At 36.5% G+C, this 13,087-nt stretch overlaps 1 protein-coding gene across 10 annotated transcripts in view; it reads right to left on the bottom strand.

Moving 5' to 3' along the window:
• LOC110837546 (limbic system-associated membrane protein) overlaps nt 1-13,087 on the bottom strand; it is a 421,660-nt gene that overhangs the window by 248,097 nt on the left and 160,476 nt on the right. For 8 of the 10 annotated variants that reach the window (XM_022079800.2, XM_022079782.2, XM_022079831.2 and 5 more), the window contains one exon: nt 11,657-11,723. The exons of the other annotated variants lie outside the window; for them this stretch is intronic. The gene's annotated coding sequence lies outside the window, so the exon portion shown is untranslated. The remainder of the gene's footprint in view (nt 1-11,656; nt 11,724-13,087) is intronic. 10 annotated transcript variants of the gene reach the window in all.

Below are 13,087 nucleotides of genomic sequence, written 5' to 3'. Positions count from 1 at the left end.
ATACGTTCACTATTGCGTCTATTAATGTTTTACCATTCTGATTTATGCTTTCGCCCAAAGAATTAACACCATCAACAGAGGTCAAAAAGCTGAGTGTTCCATTCCAGTATATTTTCCTATTCTTTCATATTACGTCTTCCAGAGACAAATGTATGTGTGATTATTAATTATTTTCATCTTATTTCTGCGTCGTAATTTTGACAAAATAGTCGATTTTGAGAAATTGCTGTCAGAGAACATATATCTGATAACTACATTCTCTTTGTTGATGATAAATTGCACAAATATTAATCACTTGGATCTGACTATGATAATTTGTATTCAATTATCATTACAACTGACAAATAAAATGGACAACTTTAATTACCTAAAACATAAACTACACTCAAATCCATAAACATTAGAAAAGAAGGTATTGTCTTTCATTATGCTCAAATTGTTTCATATTGAATGTGAGACACTCTATTTTTAAGATACAAGATAGAAAAGTGTAGAGCCATAAATATCTGAGCAGTTTTATAGCCGTTTTGATTAAATCAGAATATTTGGAGTGTGCGTAACCGGTGTGAAAAGCGGAGATGTTGCTGTGAAGAATGGTCGATTACTACTTCGCAAACAAAGCAGCCGCATGTGCGACACGGCTAAGGCTATAGAAAATGCCATCACATACTTCGCTCCTCAAACTTCGTGATTGTATCACGTTCCTGGCTTCTTCAGCCAACCCCTTCTACAGCCAGAAGTTTACTCAGAAGATCCAGAATTCCTATACTTTTATGAACTTCGACCCATTACCCATTACGGTGATAACAAAAGACAGCGCTTGGATCCTATCCTGAGCCAGATGGATTCATTCCAAGATCTCGGACACCATTTTCTTGATATCAATCATAATTTTGGCTAAAAATCATTAACCATCTGGGAGACCTACTTGGAGTTAGGAGGGCTATAATAAAACTGATATCAAAGAAACAGGGTTTGAAATTGTAAACTTCATTAAACTGATTCAAGGCAATGATGATGAACATTTATCATTCATAAACGCTATAAATTTATTGTTAAAAAAATAATTTTCAAGAACTAAAGTATACCATTGACTTCCTGGTTTGATTAACAACGTCACAATCATAAGTATTCTTATAGTTCTATTCCGTCACAAATTTGGTCCCTCCAAATATACTGGTTCAAAATTGTAGTGTCCAACACTTGTAGAATCCTTCCTGTAAATACATTCTTCGTTTCAGTTTGTCTCTTTAACACTTGCTATATATAGAATGTCCGTGTATTCTCAGTGGAGTAAATTCCATTGGTGTCACGCTCTCAAATAAATGTGGAGGCGCCACTGTAACACTCAACTGTTTACATTTGTGGTAAGATGAACGCCATCAGTTGTCCGGCTACAACTATTCAGAACTGGAACTTTCTCTGTCATAACAGACTCCAAGTCTCCATGGTGATAGGGGACAGGAATCATTCTAAGCCAAATCCCAAACAGTTGGTGTATTCGAAAGTTCAGAGTGTCAGTTCCCTCGGGTGACATTGATGCACAGCAAGTGTATAGGTCGACCACAACAAAAGTCCTGACGTTGAAACTTCGCTCTATTCTCTGTAGCATGGAACCGTCACATGGAATTGAATATTGAAGTGCGTGGCAAAGAGAATGCAGATTAACGACGACAATGCGAAACTTGTCTGCATGGGCTAAAGTATGCAGGAGTGGTCTGAAATAAACAGAGAATTTGTTCTTCAGCATGACAACTTGCTTAGCTAGTCAAAAAATAAGCCGGCTTTTATGGACCCCTTACGGGTTCTTACCGACTTCTCAAGACGCAGTGAACCTTAATTCAATTTAATTCATTTTAATAATGCTCTTTATTTAAGAATATTTTAAGAAAAATAAGTAGCATAAGTGTTATTGGCTTACACAGATAAACATGGAATAAAGTAGTAATTAATTAAAATTTATCTTAAAAATAAAATATGATAATATGGGCAGTTCAGTTTAATTTTTTGTTCTCCTTTTGGTGACACCATACTTTTCGCTCCACGATTTCATTATGTGTATAAAATGTTTAAATACTCATAGTAAAATTTCATCTAGCCTCCTGAAACTTCCATCTCCTAGGTTCAAATATTATCATCTGCAATCTGTTTTCAAAACCATCAATCAGAGTTAATTTAATGTAAGATTAAAAAGATTCTTACCAACATGAAACAAACGCAGATGGAATCATAGCTGTGACTTGTTACTGTCGTTCACAAATCTTGCCACATGTTCGAGGAATTCATTACCTAATTTACATTATGATTTTATTTCATTTTACTGTGACGAAGAACAAGGAGCCCACTTAACACGAAATCGGCGTGTATATTATTATTATTCTTATTCGATTTATTCACCATTTTACATGGTACTTACTATCTACCTGAGACAAGCATCGCCCCTGAGTTAGAAAGTGCAGCAACTATTCCTAAAATACATTTGTCTTTAATATTTAATATATGCATATACAGATTTCATGTAAGGCATTATATATTTTACATCAGCGTCTTTCGAATGATGTATGAAGTTCCATGAATGGCGGTTTTCTGAAGTTCCCGAATGTTGTGTTCGCCCGAGAATATTGCCAATTTTTTTTGGGTAACTTGGAGACAGTTCCAGTTGCTCCTATAATTATTGGAATTACTTTGGGTTTTACTTTCCACTTATTATTATTATTATTATTAACATAATAATCATCGTGATCACAAAAATACCAGAAACGAAATAATTACAGACCTATTACCGTGAAAAATATACTGACATCAATAGCTGTCACATTCAGGCTCTTACTAACTTCATGGTTTCTTGGTCGACCAAAAAAGACGTATTCCGTAAACAAGAATTTGACTAACTTATCTACTTTAGCTTCAAGATACATTAATAGAAACCAGACATATATGGATTACCGGAGATCTATCTGGCCCAGTCACACAAATTCTCCATTAGCATTTCTACATGCGACACTGATTCCTGAATCATTCTGTCAAGCTGTCTTCCCAGTTCATCGTCTATAAAGGCCTAATTATCTATTGCTAGTTTAGAAAGAATCATCTCCTGTCAGTGCACAAAAAATTCGTTCTGGGAGATAAAGCTATTTTAGCCAATTTTTTTCACAAAATAAATATGATTCGTCCGTGAGTCTGTATTCCATTACTTATGGACACTCTGAACAAATTAAAATTAATTTTATGTCATCAAAATGTCATTATATTCTATAACATTCCAGTTTTTTTAAATTTTCTGTCAAGATAAATACCAAAATTATATCCTTGCAAAACTGTGAGATGGCAGCAACACTAGCGCCATTAGTATAAGATTGTGACATTTTATGTGGAAATTATACAACATTTGATAGCGGCATTTTTTTAACAGACTTCAGTAATAAAATTAAAATGTTCTGTCACTGTTTACAGTTTAGGCCCTATATAATATTTATTATCGAACCAATGTAACATAATAAAAGCAACTGAAATTGTGTTAAAGATATGTGATATATCCTTTCGTGTTGCAATTTTTATTAGAGTACAGTTTATTTTAACAGAAATAGACGCGAAGTACAGACACTGTCGCTGCTTATAATATAATAATTGTCTAAATATAACAAAAGCGTGTTGGTCAAACGGACTTTTCAGGAATAAAAGCATGCTCTTAAGAGATTCCAGTCATTACCTCATTATTTTATAAACTGCCGAAAACAGGTCGTTGCTAGCCTTTGACAAAAGTGGACTTACCACCTCACTGAAAGGCTTGTTTCAATATTAATACCGTTTTCAGATGAAATATTAATTACACTACCGCTTTCCTGCACACCCGCACACGAGTACAAAGCTTTCAACAGTACAGTTCGTTTCGGAGCGCTGGGTTGATACTTCAGGCTTTAAAATTTAAATTTCTGTTGCACTTTCTCTCCTCCTCTCACCCAAAATGTCATTATTATACCAGAGGTTCCAACCTCATAGCAAAACACGTGTGGACGAACACGCAACACACATGCATATTTCATTTATGGAATTTGTCTGTGGACAACCAAATATGACAGCACAAAGCAGCACACGAATCATACCTTTATGAATAAAGTGTTACATTTATGTTTTGAGGTTACAAACTACATTACACTAATTCAGGGGCGTATATGCAGTATTTATTGTTGTTTTATTATACGAATGCACAATTCCTGTTAATATTTTTGAACTACAAGCGAAGACAATTACATGAGTTATAACCAAAAGAGAACGCAATGAATTAGCATAATGAAGATTGCTCGATAGTCACGAACATGTGAAATAGTCGACGATAAAATGTTTATTGGAACTAAGTAATTACATGAGAATCCAATTAGGAAACTACTACTAAGCTATACAGTAATTACGTATTACACAAAAATTATAATTCCACTAAAACCCATCACTCTGCTTGATCCTTTTAGATTCTAATACGACGCGCAAACCATTTTTTTTTATTTGTAGTGTTCTGTCTGACGACAGGTCCATATGAACAGGATCCTTCCATCCTTTTCTCGGACTGGGACCTGTTCATATACGTTCTTGGCAGATGATCCAGAAGTGGTTTGCCATTGCCTTCTTCTGTGTGTGATTGGAGTAATTGTTGGGATGCCACGGAGAAAAACTCCGTGTTGCCTAGACCACGGCCTTTCCCAACACATATACAACTCAGAAAAGAACACACCACGGTTCATCAAATTGTGTTTAAAAATTTTAATAATAATTTTAACTTTCGACAATGTTAACTGATTTGAAACGTTCTGATACGAAATTTTATCTTTATTCTGGGCATCGGGAGAAGATCCTTAGTGTAATGAAATAAAGACAGGGAACTGAAACTGATGATTGCTACATTGAATCGAAACATGTTGTTCACGTAAACAGACAGAGAACACGGTATATGAAAAGTTACTTACTCGAAAACAAAGTATTAAAATATATTTTAGTGGCAAATACCTGCGTTATTTAAAACGAATATACATAGGCCTAAAGTCATGAAAAGTGCAGCCCCACTCGTCCTAACTTTAATTTTTAAGTCAGGAAGTTTTTGAAATCAAACTGTCACAATAAATAACGAATAGAACGATTTATATAGAAAGGATATGGTTTCGTGAATTCAGATTTCATATGAGCTTCAGCATCCAATTTATAGTGATAATGTCATCTGTTCCTTCTGAAACCTGTAGAAAAGAAACAGAAGGCAACGCTGTCACAAGAAATGTAATCAATATTTTGCCCGTGTTCCCTAACAGTACTGAGTAGAAGCAGGATGCTGTGTTAATCACTCAACAATATACAGCGTCAAGTCTGTACTACTTCGATAAGAAAGAGTGAATGTCACCGACGGTCTGGAAAACGATGAGAACACTGTCCTCGATATAAGACTTCGTTAAATAATTTCATACAGATGACAGTTCAAAAGATTTAAACGCATGTGGTCAGAACAGGAACTAATGCGAATGAGACTGAATTAATGGTCTGGATTTAAAGTGTGTCCAAAATACAGAGCTACCGGCGAAGCAGAAATGAAAGCTGATAAAGACGACGGAGAAATAGGGGCTCATGAAGTGATAGGATTGTGAAACACAGGGAACTAAGATGACCTGGGTGAGGTTACGACAATTGTAAGTATGCGTTTATGATTTATTGAGCGGGATTGAAAAGGATGTAGAAGGAAGAGGTGTTGGCTTATTTAAGTAATGTCGCGACCTTTACCTAGAGGGACTGCGGGAAATCACTAGAAACCTTAGTCATTACGTCTGGTGGCTTGGACGAAAATATTAAGATTAGGGGTGACGTTAATATTAAGATAATCTTAGAGATAGGCTGTGATGATCTGGCTTAGAATCGCATTACGAGCATTCTATAACCACAGTTACTATTGTTGTTCTTAATGTTGTAATGTCTGTAAAACTGGGCCACTAACCAGATAGTTACAACACTGAAAAGTTCTAAAATGTGTTCATGCTGTCAGAAATGGCGCATACCACGTTTACTATATTTAGCTGTATCCAGATCCTCTCGGGGTGTAAATTTAATATTTGTCTTCGTAGAGATCAGTAAGGACACGAATAGCACGATTGTATTCTTATCGCCAAAATCCACGAGACAGAGCTGAAAGGAACAAGTTAGTTGACTACAATAGCGTAACCATGTACCACCAGTTTATATAGACAAATCAGCATTATTCTTAGTCGTCCGAATGTAAACACACGGAGTAGTTAAGCCCATACCAAGTGTGGTTTAACACGACTCGCTTTCTGAAATAATTATACATAAAAGATGAACCAAAATACAACAATCATCACAGCCTTTGAATAAAAGCGAGTAGCTACAGTCTGTGGGATTATATAAGAGCACAGAATGTGTGCTGCAGTAGAGTACACATAATTTTTAGATACGTTTCTTTTTAGATTTTTCATACATTAATTCGCTGCAGATGCAAAATTTATTACTGCAAATGAAATTACACGCATAACCAGAGATGATATCCTTGTATTTCCACTAATATTCTTCACATCAGAAATGTTTCCAATAAATTTTGTTTCAATAAGGATCTTGTGTTATGTAATGTACTAATTTCTTGTGGGAGGTTTGAACTCAAAGTACGAAATCCTTGCCACACTAAGATTTCTCTGCTTTATCATGTGTTTTGTTACAGATCTAAGTTTAGGCGGAGAATGATAGCGAACATTTACAGACATTAATTTGTATGTGTTATTTGTACCAAGTGTAGTTCATAAAATGGACGAATGGCACTAAAGTATATCTTTTTTCGACCGCTAATGCTTTTATTTATTTTTTTGTCAGAAAGTATCTAACCGGTTTTTATAAATTATTTTATATTGGGGATTACACTACATAATTTCGAAAGAATTTATTTTCAGATCTGACGCTTGTACGGACATTCATTTTCAGTGTAGATTTTTCTACGTTGAGACAGTAAGACACCGTTCTGGACAAATATTTCCCCTTCTTCTTCTTATTCTTCTAGGTGACAGTGACCTTGAACTTAGTTCTTGTTTACGAAGGCTATCAGATTCCACTGAAGGAGCAGTGTTTCTTGATCAACCAGCGAGTATCACCTTTTGTTCCACGAAGATGGTACGACGCTCGTCCACAAAGTAAGTTTCCCTGGGGCCGTTTACAGAAACAAAACACAATTTCATGGAAATATTTATTGCAACAGATACAGCAAGTGTCCAGCTATTTTTCAACATATTCGCCACCGGAATTGAGACATTTGTTATACCGTGGGACCAACTTTTGGATACCTGTGTCGTAGAAGTCTGCCGCCAGGGATTGGAACCACTGTGTGACAACCATCTCCGCCTCTCTGTCATTCTCAAAACGCTGACGCTGACCGGACAGGAATTTCTTGAGGTGTAGGAAAAGATGGAAATCACTGGGAGCGAGGTCCGGGCTGTAGGGTGAATGATTAAACACCTCCCAGCTGAACTGCAGGAGACTTGCTGTCCGTCGAACCGTGTGCGGCCTAGCGTTATCACTGACCGCACTACACAGTCGGCGGGAGCTGGAATAAGAACCTCCATCTTCAACAGCTTCAACGATGCTACTGTGAGAACGCGGGAAGTTCCGTTAGTGCATGCGCCATGCTACGTCATTGCTCTATCACGTACGCACAGTCGCTTCGCGCAATATAAGGTTTGCTAGCTGTGGGACGAGTGGGAAACTTACTTTGTGGACGCGCCTCGTATATTGTTATTAATCCACGTCCGGGTTTTCCAAGTTGTTTTACAATCGAAGAGTTCTGGCCACTTCCTCTCAATAGAAACGCCTTTTTTTACTCACGGTTTAATCATCTTAAAACAATTATTATGTGAAGTGTGATGACTTCAAACTCTGCTACCTGATTTTTATACCTTTCTAAACACGTCTTCAGAGGGGAGGTTTACCGATAGTTAGACATTTGAGCTGAACTACATAATTCTATTCGTATAGTACTGTAGACTATTGTCCGTCAATTCTATGTCTTTTCTATCAACCGACTCTAAAACCAATATTTTTATCATCCCTGGTCGTCCGTCAAGGAACCTCTGAATGAACGACCTATCGATTACTACGCTGTCAGCTGCAAACGATAATCGAACAAAGTAAACAAAAAGAGAGGTTAAGCAGCTTCCTACTTCCCTCTTTCAAGTTGCTTCTGGAACTCCTTTTAACATTTGTCTTTCCAATGCATACCAGATGAGGGTCAGATAGAAGAACTTGATAAAGAAATAGGAGGAGAAACTTTTGTGAGAAAGTCGATGAATATTCTTTGTCTTGCTCCAACAAACCTTTGTGACAAAGTAGTCGCTCAAACTTCGTCATTGACCGAAATTTAAACACACAGCATCGGTCCGCTTACGTTGTGGATCTTCTTATAAATTGTTTTCTCTTCTTAAAAGGATTAGATCAAGTATTTTTCACATTTTTACGCTGTCTACTGTGTCCAAGAGAAATGGGCAAGAACTGTTCTATATTTGTCTCAAAGTGTCGTAATTCAAGTGTAACCGGTCATCATTTTATTGCCAATTTACAATTGGTGTTTATTTTCCAGACATGTTGCCATCGGCCCATATCACAAATAGCGTTGGATTTAAAACCCTATTTTGATCGAGTTTCTATACAATCGTGCAGATAAGTGACTGTTGTTTTAAAATTTTACAAAAGATTATACTACCATCATGTCCTTTGCGTATGTACAGTTAAAAGATTTTTATACATCTTTTATAAACTTCATGTCACTAAAGGCCAATCCATCTTTGGTTTCTTCATTTCCTGTCGTCAGAATTTCAACATGTCTGTAGACCGAGTTCCTGTCATCTTCTGTTTTATTAAGTTGGATCTTCTATGGCTTTTACGAGGAACTACCTTATCCTACTCAGATCTTCTCAACAATAAAAGGGTTACCAGTTGCACTGGGTCCAATAGATGGAAGAATATACAACCGGCTTAGCATGAGGGAAGATTTCGGCGTTTTCAAAATCTATTATTTGACTTTCTATACTTCACTGTTATTTATGTCCATGTACATGAAGATAATAATTCTGTAGATGGCAAAATATTCAAACAACATCTAATACAGTGCACACTCTTTTAGGTTAATTTTCTAATTATTTCATTAAATACACTAACTTTACCCTAAACGAAGAATGTTCCAGTTAATGGGAAGTGAACATATTGTGACTTAGATACAATTCTCTGTGCGAAACGCTTTTGATAAAACGGAGGACATAATTGGGAGTACAATAGAAATAAAGGAAAAGTACACGAAATCCCCCCCCCCCACAACTTTTAATTTGGGCCCCCAAATTTAAATATTGAAATATGATTAACAGGCTACTTTCAGAGATGACAAATTCGAACGTATACACGATTATCGAAGGTTTCCTAAGATGCTATCAGGTTTTGTTGAATTAGTTCGAAACTTATAATTATCAAATTGCATAGTGTGTCTGTAAAGTTTCTTTTCCAGCTGTATGACTAAGTATTTCGTGTATGCAAGAAGTTACGATTCGGTGTGTTGGCTCGTATATTACAAAGCTAAATAATTTGGTCTGTCAACTTTTACATGTCAGTTTGTCTTTTTAATTAAAATTTATAAGCTTAGTTAGATTTTCATTAAAACTCGACATTAACGTACAGTGCATACAGAATCCTAAGTCTGCTCGCATCTCGAGAGTAACATACTAAACATTTAATAGAGCATAACACGTTTCAAAAATATTTCTAAAGAGGATAACTCGAAGACCGTTGTTCTGATTTTGATAAAATTTAATACTGGCGGTTTTAGAATGTCCGCCCAGTCTATTTTAAGGTGCTACCAAGCATCAGTCCTCACAAACTAAAATTCTATAGATAGTAACAGAGGGAAAGGGCTGGAATAGTTAGGCTCTTGTATGATTCCTAACTTGTTTATACTTTTTCCGTCACATCAAAGTAGTGTGAAGCTTATCTTTTCCATTTCAATTCATCTTCAACGGATTTCCATTGGTGTCGTATTAGCCTTGGGGTACATACATGAATACTTCATAGAATTGTCGCGTGGGGGCGCGACTCTATGTATATTTAGTGGCTGGCGAAGCTACGGAATTAGTGTTGCTTCGGGAGATGAAGGAAATGTTGTTCGCTCGAAATTTCAGAATATTTGCGGTGGGACTGAGCGTCACCGAATTATCTGGTTCCTTCATCCGGTTCCGTGACCCAAACACATCGTGTTCGCCACCCCCACCCCAGAAAGAAAACAACGTTAGCTCAGCTTCAAGAATAAAAATTCTGTAAATCAGAATACAGAAGCGCTAATTAACTCCACAGAACAGTGTCCTTCTCGAGAATCTAACAGTAACTCAGATAGTATAAAAATTCCCCGCCCAAATGGAAACTGAAAATTTATTACCACATTCGCAAGGGTCTGTCACTGATGCCGACCTGTGCCAGATTAATCCAGTTTATATGCTGCCACTCCATTTTTTGACTTCAATTTTAAATCTCATCCTCTCTGCTCAGATTTTTAATGCCATCCCTTCCCTTAAGACTTTCCAACGAAAATTGTATATCAATTTCTCATTACTACCACGCGTGATACATGTCTCGGCCATCTTAATTGTAATGAGAAATACAAATTATTAAGCTCCTTATTATGCAGTTTTCTCCTGTCACAATCACCCATCATATTCGAAATATTTTTCTCAGTATCCTGTTCTCAAAAATCCCTAAAGAACGAGACAAAGTTTCTCTCGTCGGAAAATGGCTGTCTTCTGGATTGTTTCGCTATGTAGTCTGGTATAAGTTTACTGGCATTTAAGAGCACATGCTGCCCCTTTATCGCTGTGACAATGGAGGCAGCACGTACCTCTAAAACGTCGGTTAACTTCTACTAGGCAAGACGGCGCTACAGCCCAGAAGATATCTTCACTATTAGGTAGTAACAGATGACACGACGTGGCAGGAACATTTATTTTCCTTGACATCAATTATTTTTTCCTTCGGATTTCTCGACTTCAATTTTCTGTGTATTTTTCATCACGCCATGCGTACAATATGTATCTCCCATCTCATCGTCCTTGATTTGATGATCTTAATAATATTTTGTGACGAGTACATATTATGAGGTCCCTCCTTTTTGAATATTCTCCATCTTCCTATCACTTCCTCTTTATCAGAAATAAATATTTTCTTCAGTACGTCAAGGTGAGAGGCGAAGTTTTACGCATGTAATTAATAAAAGGAATATCATAATTTCATGGTTTAATATTTACGTTCAGAGGTACAAGGAACTATAAAAGGATTTGATCTACGCGGCAGCAAATATTTGTCGAATTCATTCTACTTTTAATACCTCTGTGAATATAATTTTAATTTTATTTTCGTCCGAATATACAGCACGGAATTTGATAAGCATTCCTGTCACAACACAAATATTGTTAATATACAATTAAATGAAATATTATAAGCGCAAATAATCTATGTAATGACCCTTCAAATGTTCCGATTTATAGCTTTCACAGACGCAAGACATTTGTAAGCACTGTGTAGAGTATGATAAAAATTGTTTTCAAGTGTTATTTATGGTTCTTATTAAGCAGCAAAAGAATTTATAAAAACTTACCCAGATAACACCAAAATTGAACAATCAGTCAGTGTTGTAGAATCGCAGTTATTAAAGATGAACACACCTGAAAGAGATAATGAACAAATAATTTTATATTTTTATTGTTATTTTAAAATTGAAACACATAACAGAGCTGGTAGTTAGTAGACATATTTTCCAAAATTATTCTTTTGGAATCTTCATTATGCTCTGAGCTAATGATCTACATTTATAGAACGTACGAATCATTCTCCAAGTTTTCTCTTAAAACAGAAATGTCCATTACACCTATGTCGAGGCTTCCCTATATACCTCAGATGACACAAGATCCACGTATTTCCTCCCTCATCTCAAGGGAATGTCTTATGATTGCACATTCTCTGCTGCTAAAGAACAACTGTTTCGTAAGGCTATCAGTAATGTTCTCAAAAAATCCAAGTCATTCGTATAGACGAGAACAGTATATGTATAAAAATTTAAAAAACCCACAACTAACATTTATCTGTAGCAACCTGCGAGTTCGGAAGACGAGAGAAAATTGAAGGCAAGTCAGTTATTGGTTAAAAATTGTAACAATACAAAATCCAAGGTTGTAAGGAGTAAAAAAAGTAAGATCATATCAAAGAGGACGTAATGGAAAGTACAGTTATAATGCCTCGAGATGAAAAGGATATATATGGCTGTGACTGTGGAGAAAAGGGGGGGGGGGGGGGGAGAGATTACTTCAGAAAGTAACCAAAATTAAAATCTTTCGAGGAACAGCATTTTCTAAGCTCATGAGCGCGGAACGTTTGTATCTAAGTTTTCTGATCGCAGTTACGGCATACTCTCTTGCATGAAGGACATGCTTTGTTACACGTAATTATAATAAGCTGCAATAATTTGTTTCTATGCTGTTATCCTCACTTGTAAGAAACTCAGTTCTACCCATCGACATGAGAACATTAGAAAGAGTTGACGTTCTTAAGGCAGAATGAAGATGGCTGTCTTCTGGGTTATTGGGGAGTGATGGCAATCTCCCTGATGGAGCAGCAAAACACTCTGAGACGTCGATGAATTTCTACCAGATTACAAGACCACAAAGCTGAGAAGACAGTCATCTTCATTGGAAAAAACAGGTTGAGATTAAAGGGATATTGAGTATACTTGGACAAAACTGGGTTAAAGAACTGATAAACTGAGACAAATCTATAAAGCGGAGCTTCTCAACATGTAGCACGATATTTGCCCGGCGACGATAGGCAAAAAGAGCGAGAGATGAAGATCGAAAACGTGCGCCAACTTCCGCCATTATTCTTCAGAATAGTGTGGTGGTTCGTGTGACGAGCCACCAGACTATTGCTCATATTCTTTGCAAATAGGATAATATTTTCGGAACGCGCAGTATGATCAATGATCTCCCACGTTTAAATGAAGACGTAATTCATCCGCACAGATTCTGTGCTCCTG

The sequence above is a fragment of the Zootermopsis nevadensis genome, unplaced genomic scaffold (genome assembly GCF_977971745.1).
Source record: "Zootermopsis nevadensis isolate Lab colony 2312 unplaced genomic scaffold, Znev_1.0 Znev_ptg000006l, whole genome shotgun sequence".
Taxonomy (NCBI): domain Eukaryota; kingdom Metazoa; phylum Arthropoda; class Insecta; order Blattodea; family Termopsidae; genus Zootermopsis; species Zootermopsis nevadensis.
This window is presented reverse-complemented; position numbering and strand designations above follow the sequence as displayed.